The sequence below is a fragment of the Pinus tabuliformis genome, chromosome 7, assembly GCF_031772625.1.
Source record: "Pinus tabuliformis cultivar Carrire ecotype Pingquan chromosome 7, CPIR1, whole genome shotgun sequence".
NCBI classification, from domain to species: domain Eukaryota; kingdom Viridiplantae; phylum Streptophyta; class Pinopsida; order Pinales; family Pinaceae; genus Pinus; species Pinus tabuliformis.
The window spans coordinates 1,180,605,454-1,180,617,651 of record NC_142293.1 but is presented as its reverse complement, the minus strand read 5'-3'; the positions used below and the strand labels follow the sequence as shown (position 1 = coordinate 1,180,617,651).

The following is a 12,198-nucleotide window of genomic DNA, read 5'->3' as shown; positions in this document are numbered from 1 at the left end:
CTATGCTGAAAGATTCTATGATAATTCATGTTTCCTTTCAATTGCACCCTTTCAGACATTTTTGTTAGGCTCCTATACAAGTAGCTGGACAAATTTAGAGACTTGGCAATTGTATAGTGCATGAGCAGTCCTATGTGGTGTTGATATAGCTCGAAAAATTTTCCCTCACATGTGAAGAACTTCATGAAAACATTCATCAATTGTGTATATCTCTCCAACAGTATCTGAATGGGAAAGCATTCTAGTGAGCTCCTTTGTATTGTGATTTGAAGTAGGGTTTGTACTCTTCTAGGTCTAGGTTCATGCCTTTGAATCAATTTTCACCATGGTTTGTTATGCATGTAGCTTGAGAGATGAAATCCACTGAAAACATGAAACCAGACCTTGTAATGGTGATCTTATCTTCCTTCAAGGAGAGGGAAACTATACTTGTGAGACACTTATGGTAACCTACTTCCTACATGCTTTGACAAAACCCTAAACAATTGACATCTTCAAACAATTTCAATACAAATGGGGAGGAGGTGATTTCATTGCAATTATAGGGATAAAACCTTAGTATCTTCCCCCCTTGTTGTACTTCCTCTTCTCTGATGGTAATGAGTCATGCTCCATACTTCAAACCCTAGGTGAAAGGAAAGCAAAAACAGTGAAATTTGCTACTGTGAGGGAATGAGGTGGTATGATGGACTTAGGAGTTGCCTAAATTTGTAAGGAAATTTAGGAGGGTAGGGTATGATGTCAGTGGGTATGGGAAAAAGTAATTTTTGGAAATGAGTGAGGTGGAGGGTGGAAAAGGCCAAAACATAGGCCTATCCTAGAAAGAGATAGGGTAGATTAGGGTTTAGAGGAGAATGATAGAAAATGGGGGGATAAGGCTTTGTGATGGATGGAAATGGTGAATTAGCTGTAGATAAAGGTGTAGGGACAAGTAATCTAGGGTTTAGGGCAGAAAATCATCATTTGAGGGTCGAAACCATGGAAATCATGTAAACCCTAGAAGAAGAAGTATTTGACCATTTTCATAACATATGAGGTAAAGGAGGACATGAAAATGCTTAAACTTACTTGTTATAGAATCTGGAGGATGAAATGACTCAAGAGGAGATCTTAGAAATGAATTTTGGTGTTCAAACAACAATTTTGGACAGCTCAGCCCTGTGCATAGCAAAGGCTTCCTATGCACAGTGTGCTATCCAGGTGCGCAACAAAGGCTCTCTGTGCACAACGAGAGTCAATTTTTGCAAGTGTGGGCTATGGAATCACATTTTTTTGCAAAGGAGATGTGGGAGCTCGATTCTAGGATGGTAAACAAGTGAAAATGAGTGTGAATGAGCTCCTCCATGTACTTTTATAATTTTCTTTTGGTGTCTAATTGATTAATGAGGTAGGATGGTTGACCTCACCAATTTATTTTCCTTTTTAGTTTTCTAGCCTTAGGAACTCTTCTTGAAACTTTAGAACCTTAGGAACATTATTACATCTAAAAACATAAATTACATTTGAAATCAAGTGTTATTGAACAAATTTACCTATTGCTACTCCTCATTTGCCGGATTTATACATGAAATGACTGATTTTGTGACCTTAACCCTAATGACCTAATGGTGACACTGGATTGAATGGAGACCATGATGATGTGAATGAAGTGATATTAATGATGATTTCACGATGGCAGACTCAACTGAGTGATGAAAGTGATCGGCATATGAAATTCTTGAGAGAGTGGAAATAACCCTAAAAACACTAGCCATTGGCCAAATTTTTATTTGAATACTCACTGAAATGACAAAAAATTGTCTTGGCACCCTAACAACACCTTGTAAGAGAATATTTGATCACTGGTAATAGGCTAAACTCACTAACACTAACACCCTCGCAGACAACCTTACTTTTTTTTGCAACTTGGGAATCCAACCAATTCCTTAGCAAAACAATATTGTGCCCAAAACAAAGTCTCCATTTCTCTAACTTGAGGTCAACCATGCTAAGTTGGAGGTCCACCAAGTCGAATTTCAAAAATTTCTAGAATGTTGTCAGCAATTCTGGCCTCGCGAAATTCTGAAAAATCAGTCTCAAAGTGCCAACTGTAACTCCAAGACAGTAATTGTTTTGTAAAAAATGATAGAGTCTTTTGTTTTTGGGTATGTTATCAACCAAAACCTACTCCCGTTTTCAAAAATACTTTCCCATTTGTTCAGAATCCAAGATTGAAGTTGGTCACACATAAACACAAAAAAGCTTGGCAAAAGTGTGTCAAATAGTTGACATGAAGTTTTGATGACTTGAATGAGGTTTTGAGTGTTGTTGAAGACCTATGAAGAAACTTGGAAATGTTCACTACACCGTGGAGACTTTAAACCATGAAAAAACATCATTTTAGCCTCTTCAAACTTGATTCCAAAACTAACTATCCAGAAGCGTAGTGAAAAGAGCAGCAAGGAAGAAAAACTCATATCTCTTTAACCATAACACCTGTGAAAAAACTGAAGGAGGTAATTGTGCTTGGATCCATGCTTAACTAAAACATTGTTTTGTTTTCCAAAATTCATCTCCATGGTTAGATTAACATATTTTACCTTTAAAAAAATTTTATTCATATTTTATCAAAACACATTAACCACCATATCTATTGTCCATAATTATTGAATTAGGATGCACAGAATGGAGATTGCCAACTCAATTACACAAACGAAAAAGGATGAAGCTCTATTTTAGAAACTCCACACCCATAATTTTATTATTTGGTTAAAACAAAATGTAACGATATTATTTATATTATCTGTACTTAAAAACGAGTATATGGGAATATTGTCATGTAGAAAATTAAATATTTTGTTAGAGGTCGAATGTATGAAGTCTAACTACATTTAAAAATCTAAAAATATACAGTTGGAAGGAGATGGAAACATGTCTAATACACTTAAATGGCTAGCACGTGGCTCCATGAAATTCATGAATAAGTACAAGGGAATATTCCTAATCAATGGTTATAGATTCCATACAAAAAGCATAGAGAGTGAGAGAACCACACAAAATAGTGGCGTGTGTATGGAAGTAAAAACAATGATGAGGTCATGTTCCAAAGATGCAACCCCTGTACTTCAAAACACAACATTTTATTGAGTGGTAGAAGAAATAATTACATTGGACTATTTTTGTATAGAGTACACATTGTTCAAATGTAATTGGATTGATGTATACAATAAGACATGTATCAAAATTGATTATTTGGGTTTTAAAATGGTGAATATGAAGAAATGCTTAAGTCAAAATCACTGTTAGGATGATCCATTTATTCTAGCATCGCAAACTAAACAAGTATTCTATATACATGATCCAGTTGAGACTAACTGTTATGTAGTGTTAGAATGTCCTCCAAAAGGATTGAGAAATAATACATCACATGAACTTGAGTATGCAAATTTGTCACAGGATGTAGACTTTCAGGAAACAAAATGTGTAAGTGAAGAACATATCGATGATGTCGATGTCAACGTTGACGTGAATGTGGATTATTTCCATTCATATTATGAAGGAATATGGTTGAATATTAAGAAATAAAAGATATTGGTTTTTCTATTTTGTTTTGAGAACTCTAAAATTTATATTTGGTTATGAAGAGAGATTCCTCTATTTCTTATCTGTAAAATGTTTTAGACACATTTAGGAGATCTATTTTTAGTCCTTTCCTACAACAAAGACTATTTTTTTTCGGCTTGCACCATTAATATTGTCAAATTGAACACATAAAAAATTGATATCTGAGAAGTTTCTCTAAATTTTATTTTTTTATATATTTTTAAGATTGAAATGAGAATTTTCTATATTATTATTGGGATCCAAGCCCTAAAATTTACTTATTTAAAGGAACCCATAAAATACAAATTTATGGGCATACGCCATTTGTTTAGCATTATTTTACAACTATTGGTTCCACACATTCAAACAAACAGAGGTAGGTCTTGGGAATGATGTGGGTATGCTAAGGAGATCACCTGCCTCTTGATTACATAGGACTTATGCATGTTGGATGTGTAACGCCCAACAATAACATATTTTTATCTCATGAGTAGAAAAGTTGCTATAATATAGTAGGGCTCATCTTGGGACACTACTAGCAGCTCTACTACGGCATGACGCTTACTCATCTCATCAAAGACACCTCAAATTGGTCGTCTATATCACATATATTTGTAATTTCTCTTGTTTATTATGGGATATCCCTCGAGGTCAATTTTAGGAAATTCCATTCTAACTAAATAGGAAGAATCTTCTTTTTTATCCTTGATGAAGAAAAATAATGGTCATCAGATACATCGAAAGTAGATTTTGGCTATTGCAAAATTCCAAATGATAAGGGTTTTGATTTAAGATAATATCATCTAGTCCCACTGATGGATTCTTTTCATCATAGTTGTAAGGATGAGAAGAGGTTTCCACTGCGAACCTTAGCTAGCAGGAAGGAATTGTTGGTTGAATCTATTCAATTAGTAGTGCTAACATCATACCAATTGGCTAATGTTATATGATGAATGAACTTGTTTGCAGCCCTTGTTGGTGCTTAGCTTCTTTTACGCCTTATTTTATGCCATAGTAGGTTATTGTTGTCCCTTAATGGAAGATGAGTAAAATGTAGATATCGGGCAAGCTCTATCTCTGCCTATCGCAAAAGGTTAGAGTAGCATCCCCACACACATAGGAGGAGTACACTCATCCATAACATATATGGTATGGGTTTCTTATGCCTAGGCCAAGGAGATACTTATCAATGATGTAAATTGTCTTTGATGTGAAGACTACGAAAAATAATAATATCGTATGGCACATTAGACACACTTAATGGGTTTGATACCCTCCTCTTGCATAGATACACACCTTAACACGGGGTGAAACCCTCATAAATCAACAGGACACCCTTAAGGGATCTAACAAGCCTCCGACCTCCCTCCATATAACACTTGATGGTTTGAAACCCTACAACTAGAAGTAAGAAAGGAAGGAATGGTTTGCATTTTGGTTGTGGACCATCATAGTTGGATGGGGAAAGTTTAACGTCTCGATGAAAGTTTTGTCAAGCCTCTCAGTCAAAGGCATATTGCCACTATTTTGGAAACCCTCGGAAATGCCATTTTTTCCATTTGATATCCCCAATGTGGGATTTCCTCATTGGACCACTCAAAATTACGTTTTGACACTATGTAAAAATGTGAAATGAGAGGGATCTGTTGGAGTAGCTATCATGCTAACTACTTACAAGGAAGTAGGAGTTGGCATAACAGACCATAATAGTAGGCAGGAAGGAATTGGTGTTTGCATAGATCTCAACCATAAATCTCAACCATAGCTGCTCTCATGGTGGTACCCTTTCATGGTGGATAGTTTAGTTTAACCACCTCATCAACTATGTGGTTACTAAAAGCCTCTTTTATTTGTTTTGTTGAACCTCACTAACTTCATGGGGAAAAAAACATTTGCCTATCCAAACAACCATACGAAAAATGTCTGACTCGCTCGACCTTAAAAAAAGCCAAGGGGACACTCCCTAACACTCCCTCGCACACATTGCCACACTCTAGCACTTAAAACAATCTTGCCATGTCGCCTTGGCACTCTAGCATCCCTTAGCACTACCTAAAATACCTTGTCACTCCCTCCTTAGCACACCTATCAATCATTGGCACTCCCTGTCACACATTCTTATTCATTCAATTCCATGCATTTGAAACTAGGACTCCCTTGTGTTTTTGTGGCACTCCATAACACTCCTTGATATGCATTGGCATGCCATAGCACCTGACACATCTTGGCATGTTGCTTTGGAATCTAGCATGCCTTATCACTACCCAACATACCTTGTCACTCCCTCCTTAGAAAACCTAGAGCTCACTAACACTTCTTGTCACAAACTCTTATTTATTCATTTTCATGCATTAATTGGCTTAGTGCTCCCTTTTGTTTCCCTAACACTCCCCAACACTTCCTAGAACATGTTGGCACACCTTGGCACCTAACACATCTTGGCCACATGTCACCCTGGAACTCTAGCATGACTTAGCACTGCCTAGCATCTCATGCCACTCCCTCACGCTAGTTGAAGATTCATGTTTTCCCCTTTTCGAAACAAATGCCGTTTAGGACCTCAAAATGGCTCTAGAAGTTCAAGATGCAAAAAACTGCTAAAAATAGTAATTTGTGCTACAACTAAGGAAACTAAAAGAAACAATGGTGGGGGTCCAAGTGGAATAGGGCTGGCCACCAATTTCCACCTGGATCATTCCTCCCCCCTTAGGAAAAAACGGTCCCCATCTCATTGAGTGCCTCCATGAGATGGGAAAACTTCTATTGAACTTAGTCCATGGTGAGCCACTTGCCCTACTGTAGGAGTTGGCCAGCTTTGACAATCCGATACAATCAGATCTTATGCTATGAGTTTCCTTGATCTGTGTGTCCATGATCTAATCAATTAACACATAAGTTAGCTAATTAGTTTGCAGATATTAATTACCACTAGTTGAAGAAGTATAGGTTCCCTGAATCAAAGATGATATCTTAACACAAGTTATCGACACTTGAACATAGTTGCCATGGATCTCATTGATAAAATATGGAGAGATTGTTTGAATCTTAGGAAACATTTTCTCATAACCCAGTTAATATATAAGTGGTAGGGCTTCAATTTTTTCCATTTACTCAAAAATATCACCCAAAAAGTCAACCATTGAAGAATCAATCCTATGTGAAATCACACCTTCCTTCTCATTTTTAGGATCTTCATGAGCTTTCACCTATGAATCTTAAAGTTGGAGCCCTTTAGCACCTCGAATGGTGGAATAGAAGACATTGCAATAGGAGGTAAGCTCCATTCCCCTTCACCTTTTTCAATATGTCTAGAGACACCTATGATGTATATCCCTCCCTTGACTCAACATGATTCCACTTCCTTTACAAACCCTCCCTTCAAGGGCATCCTCATAGGAATAGCTCGTGGTTGAAATATTACGATAAAAAAATCGGGCACATCATCTCTTTACAAGGTTTCAAGGGAAGGGTATTGGAAAATAACCATCTTATCCTCTATAGCCATTAATACCTTCTAAACACATAATTGAAACAACATAGTGATAACTGGACCCAAAGATCGATCTCAACATTCAAGGCCAAACTCAAATAGAAAGAATCACACCATGGATTATGAATTGGCATTTTGTTTTGGTAAAACCAAGGACCTCCTTCCAAGATCATGACCTTGCTTTTAGCATTCTCAAAAGGAAGGTTTCAAAGCCACATTAAAAAGGGGATATTTGCACCTTAGCCTTTGCAACCTTTGCCCAAGACATATCTATCTAATTGACCATTCTAGATATGTTAGGTATTATAATTCTAGAGTACCCAATCAATGCCTTTGAGAGGCCAACTCCCTAGTTCCAACTAAATTTTAGTCCTATTGAAGAGGCAACTTGAATAATCCTGCTAAAAGGAGACAATTTTCCTTTATTTTGATTAATTTACAACAAACTTGAATGCCTCTTCTTTCTTATCTTCCTCTTCCATTCCCAAACAAAAAAATCATTAATCTTATATCATAAACACTCTATATAGATAAGCATTGGAATCATTTTCCTCGACTCATGGGGTACCTTTACACCTCAACCCATGCAAGTGGACCTAAGTCGATGGTACAACCCATCACACTCTAAGATGGTTCTAATTGTCTCCTCAAAACTAGGGCATAAGCCACCTCACAATGAAAAATGGTCAAGTCATCTCAAACTTATGGGATTTTTTCCTTCATGGAACACATTCTAGCTAGTGCTCATCAAACATAATGCATTAACACCACTAACACACACCAAAAGTCCAAGATACTTGTAAGATGTGACCCACAACCAAGCGCTTATACTACACCTTCAACTTTGGATGTCGAAAAACAGTAATATCCTAACCCAATATGGCCTATTTTTTTAGATTTGTGTAATTCACTCCTTATAAAGTCCTTGCACCTCCTTAACACTCCATGATAAATCTACCTGAATGGTCACCTTCCAAGTTCCAACACCTCCTTTTGAAACATGAAAAAACCACATATATATGTTGCAAAAACCTTACCAACTTCTTTAGCCGGTTGCACATATATTTCACATTTCTTCTTCACCTTGCAAAGTGGTAGTGCAAGCAGAGGGTATCAACTTCAATCAAGGAATGTTCACTTAGTACCACTACCAAGTTTCCTTGCCACAACTTGTCAAATGTCTTAAGTTAGATTCACAACTTCTCATGGTGTATAACGTGCTTGTCTACACCTCTAAGTGAGACAAAAGTGCCCCAACCCCTCTAACTATTCCACCTCTTCGACCCTTGGTAGAGTCCTTTTGGACGTGCACCCATGCCTCAAGTAGAACGTAATACTAGCATAACAAAACTGCATGCTTGTTCCATCTTTTAATGCCTCGTTGAAACCACATTATCACACTACTTAAAATGAAATGTTTACATCTTAAGGAAAAAACATCTAATTTTCTTATAACAACCTATACTATGCGAGTGACTTGGAGAGGACTCCATTTTGTCAAGGTAAAAACATTGGGTCTTACAAACCCATTCACACTACAATTTGAATATATTTAACTGAAATAAGGGTACATACCTTACTCCTTCCAAATTTGTCATATATCTTTTAAGAAACTAACACATGTTTTCAATTATTAAATCTTTACTATAGACTCTCTTTTGTTTTCACCCACCTAATATGAAAGAACACTTAAATATTTTCAATACAAACAAATTAAAAGAACATGTTTCCTTCTTACACTTAAATGTTTTCAATACAAATAACTTGTTTCCTTCTAATAACATTCAAATTCCAAAAATACTATATATCTACCTCCATAAATTTTAATAACAACATAACATTCAAATTTCCCAAAAATACAATACATCTACCTCGATAAACTTTAACAACTAAATCATTACATAAAAATGATAATCTTAAAATTAGATTATTGTTAGGATGATCTTTCAAACCCAACCAAAAACACGCATGAGTGTGCTAGTTTATCAAATGAAACTAAAATAATGTAAGCAAATAGAACTTGTGACCTAACTATGTCAAACAGCATATATCTATACTTAGTGTCTTTGCTGTGGAGCTTTTGAGCTTTACATTGTTTTAATGTCTTTTTCCATGCGTGATAGTTTGGGTGCTATCTTGATGTTTATTGCTACTGTTTCTTTTTCCAGTATCTATATACCCTTTTATGTTGTGTTTCCCTTAGTACATTTCTATAAAGATTAACTTTATGGATTGAAGCTTTTCATGCCTTTCTCTATTGCAAAGCTACTAGGGAGTCCATGTTGTACAACATAGGTCAAATGATAAAGAAATGGCGTCTCGACACACCTCCCTGAAAATCCTTTCTGCTTTGTTGCTTTGTATTTAAGTAAACTCAAAATAATGTATGTATATCCAACTAACCGTGTGGAAGCGCATCTTATTGACCAAGTGGAAGCTATAGTTCCAATTGTAGCACATCCTATTGAGCAAGTGGAAGCTACAATTGTGAATGAATCAGTCGTGATATTTATTTGAAGTGCATCCTATTGACCAAGTGGAAGCTATAGTTCCGATTGAAGTAGTCAGGATATTTCTTTGAAGCTCATCCTATTAACAAAGTGGTTGCTACAATTCTGATTGAAGTAGTCGGGATATTTATTTCCTTGGCTACTTCACCTTTCCTTAGTGGAGTAAGCCCAAAAAGAGAATATAAGAAATCCAACGGTTTATGTCGCAGAGGTCAAGGCAGAGTGAAAGGTAAAGGCATACAAGATCTAAAATGCCTCAGAGAATAAAACTAAAATCCCCTAGAGAACTGTCTATGAAGGAGTAGGCCTACCTTATGGATGTCAATTGCTACCTGTTGGGAAAACCTCCCCTTCATTATGCTCTTACCTGAGTTATGGAGGAAACTTTTGGCATATTTAAAAAAATTAAGCTCTAATTTTTCTTTACGAAACCCCTCCCAACCCCAATCTTCATTTAATTTTCTAGAACAGGTAGTGTCTGTTCACTTTTCAACAGGCGGGAGTGAAAACTAGATTGAAGAGATCACAGGCGAGAGTGAAAACTAGATTGAAGAGATTTACGAATGAGGATTTTACCAGCAGTAAACCTAATATTGAACCCCATCCAATCTTCAGTCCATTGATGGTGCCAAGGTATGTTTCATATTTAACTTCACTGCATTTCCCCCATTTTTAGTCTTAAATGTAGAGAGGAGTACACACATCTCAGGTCTCTGGTTCAACATCCACTGTTTTTTTCATCCACACTTGTACATTTAGGCTTTCATCACTTGTATATTTAGGCTTTAATCTTTGTTTTGGATTTTGTTACTGTTTGCAAGCACGGCATTGGAATTTTATGAGTTTGAGAGGCCATTTATCATATTGAAGGAGCAAGTGCAGAAAATCTGAATGAGAGACTTAGATGCTTAGAAGGCCAACATTGCAGCTGTCAGGGCCATCGCGAGAATCCTCTGCACCTCACTCGGCCCCATGCTCCAGAGCGCCAACAGTGATTTCACCCTTAGTAAACTCCTATTCCTTTTAATCATTGTCTATTTTTGGATCGGTGAAACTCATTAAGTTACGAAAATAAGTAGACTTTACTTAAAAATCCTATGAATTATAAGTAGAAATTACATAAAATATATATATATATATATCTCTCTCTCTCTATATATATATATAGATAGATAGATATTTTGCAAGGAGTGGAACAAACTAATACTCTATCATCTCTTATATACTAACGTAAATCTTGCACATTGAGACAATATATCCAAACTCAGTAATAAAAAATTACATCGCTTTCTGACAGGGCAAAGCACAGAGCATATCCAAGCCTTGAACATGATTCTTAGCACAATGACTTCAACTACAATTGAGGACTCACATGGTAAAAAAAAATATTTTACCACTCTCCCCATAGTATCCTATGCATGTACACCCAACTTTTATTTACATTTCAAAATAGCCCTCCATAACAACAACATACAATGATATAAAATGAAAAAAATCAGGACCTTTCATTTTCATTTCAAAATAGTCCTCCATAACCACACAGGAAATGATATAAAATGAAGAGCATCTGGATTTACAATAAATTCAACATACTGAACATAGAGTAAGAAATCATAAAAACTTGGGAAATATTATGCCAACCTTTGATTAAATAATGCGTTGTAAAGTTCTACAGATGCCAAAGATAGATAAAGACCTTAAAGAGTAAATCATGTTCTTTTCTTGTTTTTCGTTTCTTTTGCTTTGGTGGTCGAAGAACCACTTTGATTATGACATTGAAAAAAACCTTAACATTCTGTTGTGTTTTAGAACTACATTCAATATATGCTACATTTCTGATTTTCCTCTTCAAATCTTCACCTTGGGCTATCGAGATTGGAGCTGCTATGGGACGATCAACAAAAAAATATTTGTCTTTTTGTAACTCTAATTTTGTCCCCACCAATATGATAGGCACAGCTGGTGTGTAGTGTCTCAATTGTGGAATCCACTTTTCAGAAAATTTTTATAATTGGCCTTGCTTATCAAGGAGAAAGCCAGGAGAAAGCCAGGAGGAAGACATCTGCACCTCTATAACTTAGGGACCTGATCCTGTTGTAATCCTCTTGTCCCATCGTGTCCTAGAGGCCAAGATTCATTGTAATTCCATCCACCACTACATTTGCACTGAAGTTATCAAACACTATGGGTACATAGTCCACTCAAATTGCATTTCTTGTGTAAGGAATAAGCATGCAAGATTTTCCCACAACACCATACCCAACAGTCACACACTTAATAAATCGGGGAGTACTCATGGTTGCTCTAAATCTTCAAAAAAATTAGCTATATTTTTTGGAACATTTCGTATCCAGTGGATGAATTCACAAAGGCTGCCTAGCTCAACTAACAACACAAAAAAGACAGTCAAAAGTTTTAAAGCACCCAGAGCGATTACAAACTAGAAAGGAAATTGTTTCTCAAATTAATATTTAAAAGGCTATTCGAGAGAGATTAACAACCATTAGAAAATGGAGCACATTTTGAAAAGGAACAAACAAACATCTCAATCCAAAACATCACAGTTGGGATTTGTACTCAAAAAAACCAAATACTCTATGATCTGCTCACTCTTCT

The 12,198-nt window shown here is 36.2% G+C and overlaps 1 pseudogene; it reads right to left on the bottom strand.

Moving 5' to 3' along the window:
* Nucleotides 1-11,251: 11,251 nt before the first annotated feature.
* Nucleotides 11,252-11,879, bottom strand: LOC149251662 (rac-like GTP-binding protein 7 pseudogene; annotated as a pseudogene).
* Nucleotides 11,880-12,198: the final 319 nt, after the last annotated feature.